Source organism: Bufo bufo, chromosome 2, assembly GCF_905171765.1.
Source record: "Bufo bufo chromosome 2, aBufBuf1.1, whole genome shotgun sequence".
In the NCBI taxonomy this organism is placed as follows: Eukaryota; Metazoa; Chordata; class Amphibia; order Anura; family Bufonidae; genus Bufo; species Bufo bufo.
In genome coordinates, this window is record NC_053390.1 from 530,283,315 (window position 1) to 530,300,164 (window position 16,850).

Sequence of the window (16,850 nt, forward strand, 5' to 3'; positions counted from 1 at the left end):
TTGCTCTATGAACGAGCAAACAGCTATTCTGATTTATACGCATGCTTAAAAATCAACGCTTCCTGGCGGCAGATCGTGCTGTCTAATAGGGATCTGCCACCGGCAAACCACTAGGTAGAATGGAGACAAGCGATGGCATAGCAATCACTCCTCCCCATGCTGTAGAGGAAATCTCTGCATGTAATAGTGCAATGAGCCGGACCGTGGGTGCAGTTACACGGACGCGAAATTATGCAGTGGGTCAGGAAATGTACATAATAGTCTATGGTTTATCGTGACGCCAATTGCAGCGTGCGCAGGGTACTAACACAGGGCCCTTTAAGGTGTTGTAACTCACGTACCAGGTTAGGAATGCCAGAGTGGTGTAATGTCTCTGTATGGTAGCAGCAATAGTGTCAACAGCGTCTCCTACCTTGGTACGGCTGGACTCCTGGATCCTGGCTCACTTGCAATAAAATGAGTGTGTTGCTAGTAGAAGTAATTGAGGGATTTTCAGCAATAATTGAGATCCAGACTTGGAATAAAGTTCAAACTTGTCTTTACTATATACAGCTTTCATCCAAGTGAGATACAGCAATAGTCTTGGGTCCCAGCAGATATTATCAATGTGTGGCAGGGATCTATCTTCTGCTTCTATCATGTGCCTGGAGCTCTTTGCAGGATAAGTCATCTGCTTGTGGCTCTGTAATGTGGCAGGAATTAATATCTTCTGCGCTTACTATCTTCTGCTGTATTGGGGACTGACTAGCTGAGGAGGAATTTAGCTTCTCCTGGTCTCTGGACGGTACTCACAGGGTATGCTTCTTCCTGGAATACTGGAGGTGGCTGCTTGCTTTCACCGGCTGAGGCTATAAGGCTCAGACTGGGAATGATAATCAACTGTCTCAACCGAGACAAGATCCTGGCTTTGGATACCTAGAACTGGGAGCTCCTACACACACAGCCTTCCCCTAGCTGGGGTGGCTGGCACACTAACTCTAACTTCCTTCCCCACCCATGAGGCAGGATGTGGGAACATTCCACCTCCTCACAGAGGGGGTCTAAACTGGAATGTACTATTCCAGTCTAGAAACACTAAACTAAACTAAGTCCCTGCTAAACACATTGCTGCCACCTGCTGGGGAACATAGAAATTACAGCAATTTACATTTACAAGGCTTAGAATGCTAGATAAAATCACATTAGATGACAGTATAAATACACTTAACAGGTTGTAGCGGAGTAAAAGAGTTTCGTAACATAACTCTGGGATGTTACATTCCCCCTTACTTCGAGTTAAGCCGACCTCGGCTTATGCTTAGGAGGGAGAGAAACCAGCTCTGGGGTACCCAATTAAGTACAAAGTGCTGCATGTATTACATATAAAGACATACATAGACAAACATAAAACGGCTATCCCAAGGTTCCTGCCCGCATAAGTAGGGTGTCCTATTTAACAGTTTCCCTCTCTCGGTATAACCAGTGACCCAAAATACTGCACTAAGCAAACATTACTGACTGACTTTGTAGTGTCCTGGCCTCTAGGCACCAAAGAAAGCATGGGGGTGTCTTTACTCCGTAGTCCCGCCATTATGCAATGAAATGCCCGCAAATGAAAGGGTGGCTTTATCCTGTATTCCCTTCCCTGCACCAAAGTCTGAAAAATATGGCTTATAGCACGATCACTATGGTGACTAAGGGTAGCTAAATTGTGGCTCTAAGGTTTGAGGGCCTATACCTTAGGCAAAGGCTCAGAAGGGGAGGTATTTATCGTCTCCATGCACTTCTGGCAATGTCACAGAAGGAGGGTAGTATAATCCCATGGAACTCCTGGAAATAAAACACCTCAGAATGGGAGCAATCCTGAACATATAACAAACGGGAAGGAGGGGTCTATGACTACTAACCATTCCCGAAGCAGCGGGGTTACCCGTGTAGTTACCAGACCTGCCAGGACTCACCACTTGGTCCTACCTGTGCACTATGAGTAGGCCATAAGTAATAAGCATCCGTATAAAGGAAGTCCGTATAAAGTAATGAGAGAATAAGAGCTGTAAAATAAGGCATACTGAGTAAGTTGCTACATTTTTGGTTAAGTGCAATGTTAAGTGCAATTGTCACAAATAGTGCAAGAAGTTCACATTGCGGCACCTGGAAAAGAAAAGAATACACACAATGGGCATGTTATCTTAAACGTTACATAACTTGTAAACATAGAAGTAGGATTAGTGCAAAAACATGCAAATATCAGTGCAATCAAGATTATCATAATACGCTCAAATATGACTTGAGTCCTTTTTCTTGAAGTGCTTGACTGTGGACAGGAACAAAAAGTCCATAAGTCACTTGTAATCCACAGGAACAATAAAAGTTAATTGTAATCCACACAAGGTAGTGGGTAATTGTTACAGTGGGTAGTTTTCCTCACAGGAAAGTCTGGAATACATCCTCTTGGATCCCATATTCGAGGACGCAAAAGTTCTTTAAACTGTATGCTCTCAGCAGCTGTAACTCTAGTAGAAACTTCATCTGTGATCTCCTGGTGGCTTTCTGTGGCAGAACTTGGAATTGCAGGATCACCTTTCACTGGAAAATCCTCTGTAAGCCTTGGCTTTTTCCTTGTAGGTGACAGGTTTTCTGGACCACAGCTTGTGGTCTTTCATAGCAAAGATCTCCGGATTTGGTGCTGGTTCTGATAGTCATATCACGTGTGCTGTCTTCAGCAGGCGGCTGAGAAGAAGACTTGGAGGCTTCATCACTAAACATCCTCTGTATCTTTTTCCATTCTTCTGCTCTTTTTAGAAAGTTCTGTAATTTACTCCACCTGCGGGCTTTCCATTGGGCAAGGTTATCCTGCCAGGTGACCTCTACATCACTGCTGGAACTGTTGAGGAACACAAGAGGGCGGTCCTGCATCTTGTAGCTCAGGCTGGCTGCTGTGATGGAGCTCCACTGACCTCTTGTGGCGATTTCTGGTACTGTCTGGGTAGTGAGGCTAGTCGAAGCTGCGGTGAGCTGCTGTACATCGGGAACTCCTGGCTGTAGTGGCTCTGGCAAAGGTATCGCCAGTGATGACGACAACAGGGAAGGAGCGCTCTCTCTGGGCAGCGGAGTGGCAACCGGCGTGATGAGGGACACCTTACGGACCTCCCTGGGTAAGACGTGCCCCTGTACTCTGGGACTGAAAGTCAGTACTAAGTAATTTATTTGCCCCACCTGTAGAGTTGAGGCCGCAGGGAGTTCAGGAATCACTATGGGGAGCTCCCCGGAGTCTGGTGACCTGTTCCGGGACCACCGGGCGCGGTGTAGGGGCAGCTGCGGGCTGGACCAGGGCCTCAGGGAACGGGTTGGTTACTACATGAGGTTGCGGCCGGGTGGTCGGTTCCGGTGCCTCATCCTGCTGTGCGATGGTCACTGCGATGGGTGACGTAGTCGCGGCTTGTTCCGGTGCCGATGCTTAGGTCACTAGGCCAGACGGTGAGGGTACAAGTGTAGTTGTCCTCTCCGGGGCCTTGTTAGTCGGAGTCGTCGCCTCCGCTGAAGTGGGCTCGAGTCCAGCGGCCATATTGGTTTCCGGGTTGGCGACCATCTTTTTTGCTTCCTCTGTCATGATGAGTGCAGGAGGTAAGGGTGGAGCCTGAGGGTCTTTACTCCCCGGGCTTGTAGCGCAGCGTTTTTGGTGGGCAGGATTTTAGTTTCCCGCTTCTAGAGGGGCGTATTCAGCATTTTTGCGCTCCTGAGAGGGCGTTCCTGTGTTTACCCGCTTCTGAAGGGCATGAAGAAGCGTCGCCATTTTGCGAATATGGCAAATTAACCCTTGGAGTGCTGGGGCGCACGTTTTAGCGCTTTCTGGCACAGCAACAAAGCAATAAAGTCACTTTTTAGAATTTTGGCACAATCCTCAGATCTTGCAGTACTGCGAAACATGCAATTTGATCCAGTTAGGCACACAATTGGATCCGGTTCTGTTGGCACACAATGCGATTCGTATACTGTTATGGCACACAGCTCGATCCTGTTCGTGACGCCACTTAAATGCAATGAGCCGGACCGTGGGTGCAGTTACACGGACGCCAAATTATGCAGTGGGTCAGGAAATGTACATAATAGTCTATTGTTTGTTCGTGACACCAATTGCAGCATGCGCAGGGTACTAACACAGGGCCCTTTAAGGTGTTGTAACTCACGTACCAGGTTAGGAATGCCAGAGTGGTGTAATGTCTCTGTATGGTAGCAGCAATAGTGTCAACGGTGTCTCCTACCTTGGTACGGCTGGACTCCTGGATCCTGGCTCACTTGCAATAAAATGAGTGTGTTGCTAGTAGGAGTAATTGAGGGATTTGCAGCAATAATTGACATCCAGACTTGGAATAAAGTTCAAACTTGTCTTTACTATATGCAGCTTTCATCCAAGTGAGATACAGCAATAGTCTCGGGTCTATCATGTGCCTGGAGCTCTTTGCAGGATAAGTCGTCTGCTTGTGGCTCTGTAATGTGGCAGGAATTAATATCTTCTGAGCTTACTATCTTCTGCTGTATTGGGGACTGACTAGCTGAGGAGGAATTTAGCTTCTCCTGGTAGACAAGATTCTGGCTTTGGATCCCTAGAACTGGGAGCTCCTACACACACAGCCTTCCCCTAGCCAGGGTGGCTGGCACACTAACTCCTAACTTCCTTCCCCACCCATGAGGCAGGATGTGGGAACATTCCACACCTCCTCACAGAGGATGGAGCTAAACTGGAATGTACTATTCCAGTCTAGAAACACTAAACTAAACTAAGTCCCTGCTAAACACATTGCTGCCACCTGCTGGGGAACATAGAAATGACAGCAATTTACATTTACAAGGCTTAGAATGCACATTTGTGAGAATGTTAGATAAAATCACATTAGATGACAGTATAAATTCACTTAACAGGTTGTAGTGGGGTAAAAGAGTTTCGTAACATAACTCTGGGATGTTACAATAGCAGCTGTCTCCTAAGCTAGGGAGCAGCCGATTGCTGGGAGGGAACGTTTCCCTCCCGACAATCACTTGCTCAATCGTCCTGTGTAATACAGGCATTAAACAGAAATCTACAACAGCTCTGAGCTGTCATAGATTTCTGGCTTTATTTGCACCAGAAAACTGGCGTAAACGAAGATAAATTTTTCTTGGCTGTTGGTCACACCCCTTTCCCGCCCTGAAAAGTGGCGTGGGCAGCGTAAAAAAAGGCACTTTTTTCAAAAAGTAGTATTTAAAAAGTCACAAACACAGTTTGAGACTTTTTTAACCACTTCAGCCCCCATAGCTTAAAGGGTTTCTATCACTTCGTATGACATATTTAGGTGTCAGACACTAGCGATCCGCTAGTGTCTGCTCTAACAAACCATCCTAATATGATAGGTTTTGGGGCGGCCGTTTTGCTAAAATAACAACTTATATCTATATGCTAATGAGCCTCTAGGTGCTATGGGGGCGTCATTAGCACCTAGAGGCTCCGTCTACCTTCATAAACTGCCGCCGCCCAGCGCGTCCCTCCAGCCCGCCCATCTCCTGCTGAATGCGATCCTCTCCGTGCGCGTCTCTGTTCTGCGCATGCGCAGTGAATGTCTGACCGCTTCCCTGATCAGACATCTCCACTGCGCCTGCGCCGATGACATCATAGTGCTCCGAGGAACAGGCGCAGTGGAGATGTCTGAGCAGGGAAGCGGTCAGACATTCACTGCGCATGCGCAGAACAGAGACGCGCACGGAGAGGATCGCATTCAGCAGGAGATGGGCGGGCTGGAGGGACGCGCTGGGCGGAGACAGTTTATGAAGGTAGACGGAGCCTCTAGGTGCTAATGACGCCCCCATAGCACCTAGAGGCTCATTAGCATATAGATATAAGTTCTTATTTTTTTATAAGTTTCTTATCATATTAGGATGGTTTGTTAGAGCAGACACTAGCGGATCGCTAGTGTCTGACACCTAAATATGTCATACGAAGTGATAGAAACCCTTTAAACACCCTTAATGACCAAGCCACTTTTTACACTTCTGACCTACACTACTTTCACCGTTTATTGCTCGGTCATGCAACTTACCACCCAAATGAATTTTACCTCCTTTTCTTCTCACTAATAGAGCTTTCATTTGGTGGTATTTCATTGCTGCTGACATTTTTACTTTTTTTGTTATTAATCGAAATTTAACGATTTTTTGCAAAAAAATGACATTTTTCACTTTCAGTTGTAAAATTTTGCAAAAAAAAACGACATCCATATATAAATTTTTCTCTAAATTTATTGTTCTACATGTCTTTGATGCAAAAAAAAAAGTTTGGGTAAAAAAAAAAAATGGTTTGGGTAAAAGTTATAGCGTTTACAAACTATCCTACAAAAATGTGAATTTCCGCTTTTTGAAGCAGCCTGACTTTCTGAGCACCTGTCATGTTTCCTGAGGTTCTACAATGCCCAGACAGTACAAACACCTCACAAATGACCCCATTTCGGAAAGTAGACACCCTAAGGTATTCGCTGATGGGCATAGTGAGTTCCTAGAATTTTATATTTTTTGTCACAAGTTAGCGGAAAATTATGATTTTTTTTTTTGATTTTTTTTTGTTACAAAGTCTCATATTCCACTAACTTGTGACAAAAAATAAAAACTTCTATGAACTCACTATGCCCATCAGCGAATACCTTGGGGTGTCTTCTTTCCAAGATGGGGTCACTTGTGGGGTAGTTATACTGCCGTGGCATTCTAGGGGCCCAAATGTGTGGTAAGTAGTTTGAAATCAAAATCTGTAAAAAATGGCCGGTGAAATCCGAAAGGTGCTCTTTGGAATGTGGGCCCTTTTGCCCACCTAGGCTGCAAAAAAGTGTCACACATGTGGTATCGCTGTACTCAGGAGAAGTTGGGCAATGTGTTTTGGGGTGTCACTTTACATATACCCATGCTGGGTGAGATAAATATCTTGGCAAAAGACAACTTTTCCCATTTTTTTTATACAAAGTTGGCATTTGACCAAGATATTTATCTCACCCAGCATGGGTATATGTAAAATGACACCCCAAAACACATTGCCCAACTTCTCCTGAGTACGGAGATACCAGATGTGTGACACTTTTTTGCAGCCTAGGTGGGCAAAGGGGCCCACATTCCAAAGAGCACCTTTCGAATTTCACCGGCCATTTTTTACAGATTTTGATTTCAAACTACTTACCACACATTTGGGCCCCTAGAATGCCAGGGCAGTATAACTACCCCACAAGTGACCCCATTTTGGAAAGAAGACACCCCAAGGTATTCGCTGATGGGCATAGTGAGTTCATAGAAGTTTTATTTTTTGTCACAAGTTAGTGGAATATGAGACTTTGTAAGAAAAAAAAAAAATCATCATTTTCCGCTAACTTGTGACAAAAAATATAAAATTCTAGGAACTCTCCATGCCCCTCACGGAATACCTTGGGGTGTCTTCTTTCCAAAATGGGGTCACTTGTGGGGTAGTTATACTGCCCTGGCATTTTCCAGGGGCCCTAATGTGTGGTAAGTAGGTAAATGACCTGTGAAATCCTAAAGGTGCTCTTTGGAATGTGGGCCCCTTTGCCCACCTAGGCTGCAAAAAAGTGTCACACATGTGGTATCGCCGTATTCAGGAGAAGTTGGGCAATGTGTTTTGGGGTGTCTTTTTACATATACTCATGCTGGGTGAGAGAAATATCTCGGCAAAAGACAACTTTTCCCATTTTTTTATACAAAGTTGGCATTTGACCAAGATATTTATCTCACCCAGCATGGGTATATGTAAAATGACACCCCAAAACACATTGCCCAACTTCTCCTGAGTACGGCAATACCAGATGTGTGACACTTTTTTGCAGCCTAGATGCGCAAAGGGTCCCACATTCCTTTTATGAGGGCATTTTTAGACATTTGGATCCCAGACTTCTTCTCACGCTTTGGGGCCCCTAAAATGCCAGGGCAGTATAAATACCCCACATGTGACCCCATTTTGGAAAGAAGACACCCCAAGGTATTCAATGAGGGGCATGGCGAGTTCATAGAAATTATTTTTTTTTGGCACAAGTTAGCGGAAATTGATTTTTTATTTTTTTTTCTCACAAAGTCTCCCTTTCCGCTAACTTGGGACAAAAATTTCAATCTTTCATGGACTCAATATGCCCCTCACGGAATACCTTGGGGTGTCTTCTTTCCGAAATGGGGTCACATGTGGGGTATTTATACTGCCCTGGCATTCTAGGGGCCCTAAAGCGTGAGAAGAAGTCTGGAATATAAATGTCTAAAAATTTTACGCATTTGGATTCCGTGAGGGGTATGGTGAGTTCATGTGAGATTTTATTTTTTGACACAAGTTAGTGGAATATGAGACTTTGTAAGAAAAAAAAAAATATTTCCGCTAACTTGGGCCAAAAAAATGTCTGAATGGAGCCTTACAGGGGGGTGATCAATGACAGGGGGGTGATCAATGACAGGGGGGTGATCAGGGAGTCTATATGGGGTGATCACCCCCCTGTCATTGACCACCCCCTTATAAGGCTCAATTCAGATGTCCGTATGTGTTTTGCGGATCCGATCCATGTAGCAGTGGATCCGTAAAAATCATGCGGACGTCTGAATGGAGCCTTACAGGGGAGTGATCAATGACAGGGGGGTGATCAGGGAGTCTATATGGGGTGATCACCCCCGTCATTGATCACCCCCCTGTAAGGCTCCATTCAGACGTCCGCATGATTTTTACGGATCCGATTCATGTATCAGTGGATCCGTAAAAATCATGCGGACATCTGAATGGAGCCTTACAGGGGAGTGATCAATGACAGGGGGGTGATCAATGACAGGGGGGTGATCAGGGAGTCTATATGGGGTGATCACCCCCCTGTAAGGCTCCATTCAGACGTCCGCATGATTTTTACGGATCCGATCCATGTATCAGTGGATCCGTAAAAATCATGCGGACGTCTGAATGGAGCCTTACAGGGGAGTGATCAATGACAGGGGGGTGATCAATGACAGGGGGGTGATCAGGGAGTCTATATGGGGTGATCACCCCCATCATTGATCACCTCCCTGTAAGGCTCCATTCAGACGTCCGCATGATTTTTACGGATCCGATCCATGTATCAGTGGATCCGTAAAAATCATGCGGACGTCTGAATGGAGCCTTACAGGGGAGTGATCAATGACGGGGGTGATCAGGGAGTCTATATGGGGTGATCACCCCCGTCATTGATCACTCTCCTGTAAGGCTCCATTCAGACGTCCGCATGATTTTTACGGATCCGATCCATGTATCAGTGGATCCGTAAAAATCCTGCGGACGTCTGAATGGAGCCTTACAGGGGAGTGATCAATGACAGGGGGGTGATCAATGACAGGGGGGTGATCAGGGAGTCTATATGGGGTGATCACCCCCCTGTAAGGCTCCATTCAGACGTCCACATGATTTTTACGGATCCGATCCATGTATCAGTGGATCCGTAAAAATCATGCGGACGTCTGAATGGAGCCTTACAGGGGAGTGATCAATGACAGGGGGGTGATCAATGACAGGGGGGTGATCAGGGAGTCTATATGGGGTGATCACCCCCATCATTGATCACCTCCCTGTAAGGCTCCATTCAGACGTCCGCATGATTTTCACGGATCCGATCCATGTATCAGTGGATCCGTAAAAATCATGCGGACGTCTGAATGGAGCCTTACAGGGGAGTGATCAATGACGGGGGTGATCAGGGAGTCTATATGGGGTGATCACCCCCGTCATTGATCACTCCCCTGTAAGGCTCCATTCAGACGTCCGCATGATTTTTACGGATCCGATCCATGTATCAGTGGATCCGTAAAAATTATGCGGACGTCTGAATGGAGCCTTACAGGGGAGTGATCAATGACAGGGGGGTGATCAATGACAGGGGGGTGATCAGGGAGTCTATATGGGGTGATCACCCCCGTCATTGATCACCCCCCTGTAAGGCTCCATTCAGACGTCCGCATGATTTTTACGGATCCGATCCATGTATCAGTGGATCCGTAAAAATCATGCGGACGTCTGAATGGAGCCTTACAGGGGAGTGATCAATGACAGGGGGGTAATCAATGACAGGGGGGTGATCAGGGAGTCTATATGGGTGATCACCCCCCTGTAAGGCTCCATTCAGACGTCCGCATGATTTTTACGGATCCGATCCATGTATCAGTGGATCCGTAAAAATCATGCGGACGTCTGAATGGAGCCTTACAGGGGAGTGATCAATGAAAGGGGGGGTGATCAATGACAGGGGGGTGATCAATGACAGGGGGGTGATCAGGGGGGGTGATCAGGGAGGTTTTTGGTGTGGAATTGATGCAGTTTTGCCTTCATTCGAAAATGGTGAAATCTGAAGCTAAAACCTGAAGCATAATTGACATGGTGCAGATTTGTAAATCTGCACAGCAGGTAAATTTTCACGCAGATCAAATCCACAAAGTGTACATTAGATTTGTCTAATCTCATACACTTTACTGGTACTGTACTATACGTATGACAAATCACACACGCCGGCATAGTGCTACTCTCCAAAGGTGTGGGGGGTAGATGCGAACCTTTGAACTTTCCACCCTTCTGCTGGCAGGCGCCTCAGACCATTGAGGCAGAAGTTGTTTGTTTCCGTGTCCGTTCCGTTTCTTTTGCGGATTGGATGCGGACCAATTCATTTTAATGGGTCCGCAAAAAATGCGGACAGCACACCGTGTGCTGTCCACATCAGTATGTCCGTTCTGTAGCCCCGCAAAAAAAATAAAACATGTCCTATTCTTGTCCGTTTTAGGCATTGTTACAATGGATCCGCAAGAAAAAACAGATGGCATAAGGATGTCATCCGTTTTTTTTTTGCGGATCCGCAATTTGCGGACCGCAAAACACATACGGTTTTGTGCATGTAGCATAAGTCATCAATATCAGATCAGCAGGAGTCTGGCTCCTGGCACTCCCACTAATCAGCTGTTTGAAGAGGCTGCAGCGCTTATCAGAGTTCCGGTCTCTTCATAGCTTACCAAGCACAATGCCGTACATAGTAAAACGGCTGTGCTTAGTATTACAATTCAGCCCCCTTCACTTGAATGGGACAGAACTGCGCCTAGGCCATGTGACTGATATGAGGTGATCTAGGTCACTGGCCTAGAAAGAGGCCTAAGCGCCCATTGAGTGCCTCTTTGAACAGCTGATCGGCGAGGGTCCACGGAGGCCTGAGTATAGGCTATCAATATCAAATTCTGGTATACCCCTTTATATACACTGCTCAAAAAAATAAAGGGAACACTTAAACAACACAATGTAACTCCAAGTCAATCACACTTCTGTGAAATCAAACTGTCCACTTAGGCAGCAACACTGAGTGACAATCAATTTCACATGCTGTTTTGCAAATGGGATAGACAACAGGTGGAAATTATAGGCAATTAGCAAGACACCCCCAATAAAGGAGTGGTTCTGCAGGTGGTTACCACAGACCACTTCTCAGTTCCTATGCTTTGATGTTTTGGTCACTTTTGAATGCTGGCGGTGCTTTCACTCTAGTGGTAGCATGAGACGGAGTCTACAACCCACACAAGTGGCTCAGGTAGTGCAGCTTATCCAGGATGGCACATCAATGCGAGCTGTGGCAAGAAGGTTTGCTGTGTCTGTCAGCATAGTGTCCAGAGCATGGAGGCGCTACCAGGAGACAGGCCAGTACATCAGGAGACGTGGAGGAGGCCGTAGGAGGGCAACAACCCAGCAGCAGGGCCGCTACCTCCGCCTTTGTGCAAGGAGAAACAGGAGGAGCACTGCCAGAGCCCTGCAAAATGACCTCCAGCAGGCCACAAATGTGCATGTGTCTGCTCAAACAGTCAGAAACACACTCCATGAGGGTGATATGAGGGCCCGACATCCACAGGTGGGGGTTGTGCTTACAGCCCAACACCGTGCAGGACGTTTGGCATTTGCCAGAGAACACCAAGATTGGCAAATTCGCCACTGGCGCCCTGTGCTCTTCACAGATGAAAGCAGGGTCACACTGAGCACATGTGACAGACGTGACAGAGTCTTGAGACGCCGTGGAGAATGTTCTACTTCCTGCAACATCCTCCAGCATGACCGGTTTGGCATTGGGTCAGTAATGGTGTGGGGTGGCATTTCTTTGGAGGGCCGCACAGCTTTCCATGTGCTCGCCAGAGGTAGCCTGACTGCCATTAGGTACCGAGATGAGATCCTCAGACCCCTTGTGAGACCATATGCTGGTGCAGTTGGCCCTGGGTTCCTCCTAATTCAAGACAATGCTAGACCTCATGTGGCTGGAGTGTGTCAGCAGTTCATGCAAGACGAAGGCATTGATGCTATGGACTGGCCCGCCCGTTCCCCAGACCTGAATCCAATTGAGCACATCTGGGACATCATGTCTCGCTCTATCCACCAGGAGCATACAACGCCTGTGTATGCTCCTGATGAGGTGGCGGACGGTCTCCAGAGGGATCTCCTCCCAGACCTGGACTAAAGCATCTGCCAACTCCTTGACAGTCTGTAGTGCAACGTCACGTTGCACTACAGACTGTCAAGGAGTTGGCAGATGCTTTAGTCCAGGTCTGGGAGGAGATCCCTCAGAAGACCGTCCGCCACCTCATCAGGAGCATACACAGGCGTTGTAGGGAGGTCATACAGGCACGTGGAGGCCACACACACTACTGAGCCTCATTTTGACTTGTTTTAAGGACATTACATCAAAGTTGGATCAGCCTGTAGTGTGTTTTTCCAGTTTAATTTTGAGTGTGACTCCAAATCCAGACCTCCATGGGTTGAAAAATTTGATTTCCATTTTTTTATTTTTGTGTGATTTTGTTGTCAGCACATTCAACTATGTAAAGAATAAAGTATTTCAGAAGAATATTTAATTAATTCAGATTTAGGATGTGTTATTTTTGTGTTCCCTTTATTTTTTTGAGGAGTGTATAAAATAGCCATGTAAAAAAATTGTATGTAAATTTTTTTACCCTCTCTTCCAAGAGCCATAACTTTTTCACTTTTCCGTTCGCATGTTTTTTGCAGCACAAGTTGCATGTTTTAATGCCACCATTTAATTTACCATATTATGCACTGAAAAACAGAACCTGCAATTCCACCATTGCTTTTTGGATTTTAATAATGCACTTTTTGGGTTTTGCGCTGAAACTGGCACTTTATTGTGTGGGTCAGTACGATTGCAGCAATAAAACTATCTCACACTAATCAGATAAAGATGGCTGACGTTCATAGATTATATATTATCACAGCCTGATGAACTATTAAAATAAAATAAAACGACTCGGTCACGGCCAGCATAGCGCCGGAGACCGTGCACACAACAGTGCAGGCCATTGGTCTCTTTACAGGCGTCTCTAATTTAGCTCCTGAAGATACGTGGCGCATATATGTCACGTTGAAATGTGTAGAGCCGATGTCAATGTATATAGGACACAGTTCTTAAGGCAGGGTGTAAATGAGTACTAACAGTTTACTTATGAGTTAGCTATTATTGGCAACAAAGACAAAAGCGATCTGAGAGTTTTTGCCCCGAGAGCACTGACGTGGATGATGAGTGAGTCCACTTTAAAGTGAACATACAACTACGCTGTATATGATTTGGATAATTGGCTATAAATATAGACCTTTCCAAACATAGCCGAGTGGATATCGTGTGTGTGATACTTAGTATGTCAGCAAATGTAGCGACTACTGAGGCGTAATTAATGTGTGGATGATTGGTTGAATTACAGACCAGACTCCATATGCCTAATATAGTCAGTGTGGCTTACCAAATATAGCTTTCTCAGAAAATAGCCATCAATTGTTCATCCGCAGTTGTCAGATAGTGTTGTCTACACAGAGGAGTGCTGTTGTCACACCCTAGCCCATAATCCAATTGGACTGTGTCCGTTTTACGTTGCTTGCATATTATTAGCAGCACTTTGCAAGCATAGAATATAACTATTCCAATAAGTGTAGTGGGTTATACATTATCCCCGTCTACACTATTTAAGTCTGATTGCCTGATGGTCACACTTTGTGACATATAGAATCTGCCCGATTTTAAACGGATTATAATAAAGTTTTGTTTATTTTCTTTTAATACGTTCATCAGGCTGTGATAATACGATTGCAGCAATACCAAATATATATACTTTTTCTTAAGCTTTAAAAAAAAATTAAAAATTAAAAAATTTATTTGTGTCACCATATTCTGACATCCATAACATTTTATATTTTCATTTACAGAGCTGTGTGGGAATTGTTTTTGTGGGCTGAGCTGCAGTTTTGCTCACTTTTTATCAAATCTTTTTTTTTCAGGGTATGAAAAATTGAGATTTGGGCATTTTTTTTCTGTTACTCTGTTCACAGTGCAGAATGGTGCTTTTATATTTTAATAGACAGGACATTTTCAGATGCATCAATACCAATTATGTTTATTTTTTATTGTTATATGTAAAAACATGAGAGGGGAGTAGAAAAAGAATTGGATATATTTTGTGACGGCTCACCTAGTTGCTAATGTGGAACGGGTGCTCCAGCCAGTATAGACACACCCTGTCTATAAAGTAGATAATGTTAAAAAGTTATAGATTGGTTGTGCACACCTCATATAAAGTATAACATATGTATCAGAACTTGTGTAAGTACTAAATATTTATTGTACATAAATTAAAAAAGAGGTTGTATAAAAACACTTAATAGCTGAGCAATGTGTCAACAGAACATCTTCATATTTGATACCCGTGGTAGAGGTTCAATCCCAAGCGTGATTTTTGGATACAATCTATATATATTATAAAGAAATATAGAAATACAATAAAAATAAAAATAAATATCAAAATAAAAATAATGATAATAGTAGTTGCAAGTGAGTATGTGTAGTTCACACTATCGCCAAAAATCAAAAATTGTAGCCTGCAAAAAAAGGTTTAAGCAGTAAATCCCCTAGATTTTGTGTATAAAGTGAAATAACTCATTAAAAATGCAATAAGAAATGTAAATGACAAAATGTGAGCAGCTATATAGTGCAATCGCAGTGGAGAAATAATAAACCGCAATGGGAGTTTGGTTCCTATGGTGAACTGTGCTCAGCGATTCTGCAGTTGGGCACACTACACCATAATGAATAGTTGCATTTGATCCAACAATAACAGCATCCTCAAGAGAGCACCATATAAGAGAGGATATATCAAACTGAATAACCGCAATAGTCAATGAAGGGAATGATGGTCGACCGTTATGCGGCAGTGAGTCAACTGTAGTTAGTTATACTGTATTGGCCGTTACTGGCTATACAGGCCGTTACTGTGAACTGTGGCTGGTGTTCTCTCACGGCTCGCAGCAGATTTTACTGGGTTGCCCCCGTTCTGTTCTGTCTCCTCCCCTTCTCCTCCCATGACCACCTACATGGAGGGTCGCCGCCCCCATATTCCACTCTGCCGCCCACAACACAGGTGATTTAGATTTAATTTGTAATTACCATGTGCATACATAAGGATCTACTGTGGCATTCAGGAACAGGCACCCCTTAGGAAGCCAGCAGAGCCTGGCGATACGCGTTGGGCTTGTTTCCTGACCACCACGCATACCCCCACTACGTCATCTTTAATGATAAGTATTATAGTTCTCCAATAATTTTATTGTTGATGGATTACATGCACTTTATTTCCTTATCCATTTGTATGTGTGGGGGAATGTTCATGTTGTTGTGGTGAGTCAGGCGGGCATGTGTATATGATTTGCGCACATGGCCCAGATTCATTGTATACAATGTTTTTAATCATTTCTTGTTGTGTCTGTTGTCCATAATAAATTTGATACTTTTTTAGATGTGCGGCTATTATCTCGGTATTCTTTTCTCTTTTGAATCATATAGTTATACTGTATTGGACATTGTTGTGTCCAACAGTATTATAAATTTTGATCCAACAGTACTGTTAGTAAAAAAAGATATAGTTCCTCCAAAAAGACAGCACTAATAAGAAAACCGCACTGTGGTATGCAGAGGATAATTCATTCAACAGGTCTGTCCAGCTTTGTTATAGTCTCAATATATTGAGGTTAATTGCTTCCAGATAGGTTACTATGTATCTTCCTTCCAGATATATTACAATTGTATCAATGTGTCAGAACTTGCCACCTGCCGTGTCCCTTAAGTATAGGTGCCGTTGTATGGTCCTATGCTCTCAGTCTATAGACCAGCTTCTTAATTCACCTAAAGGTTGATTATTATGTCTGCTACTCAGTTAGTTGACTCCGATCATAGGTTCTGATATAGACGGCTTGATAGTTACACTCTGTTTGTAACAGCAGGCTGATATTGTTTGTCTCTGTCACCGCGGCGTCCCACGTGCTCACGGAGGCGGCGGTGCTTGTATCTTTCGGAGTGTCTTTGTAATGTAGAGTAGCTGCAGGGCCCGAAGATGCCGGTTCGCTTCACACAGGTGTGGGTAGCAGAAGGTGCTGCATCAAGAAAATAATTGGAGCGCTCCTAAGGACCTTGGGGATCCTATATCGATGAATAGCATTAAGCTGGGGGTCCTCTTTACACCAGACGCGTTTCAGAGATCTCTGTCTCCTTCCTCAGTGGTTAGGAGACCCCCGGATCTGGTAAACCTTTTATAGCCTTATTGGATCAGGATTTCAAGTCAACTGGAAAACCTGTTGTGGACTCACGCTTCCGCTGCAAGGAAAATGACTATAAGTGTGATTGAAACACAACATATTGCGGTTTTGTTGCGGTTTTTCTATATGATTAGTAATGCCCAATGTTATAATATAGTTATAACATAATTGTGTAGAGGTATTGAAAACAGAATAATTTACAAATACATAAAAATATATATAATAATAAATATGAAAA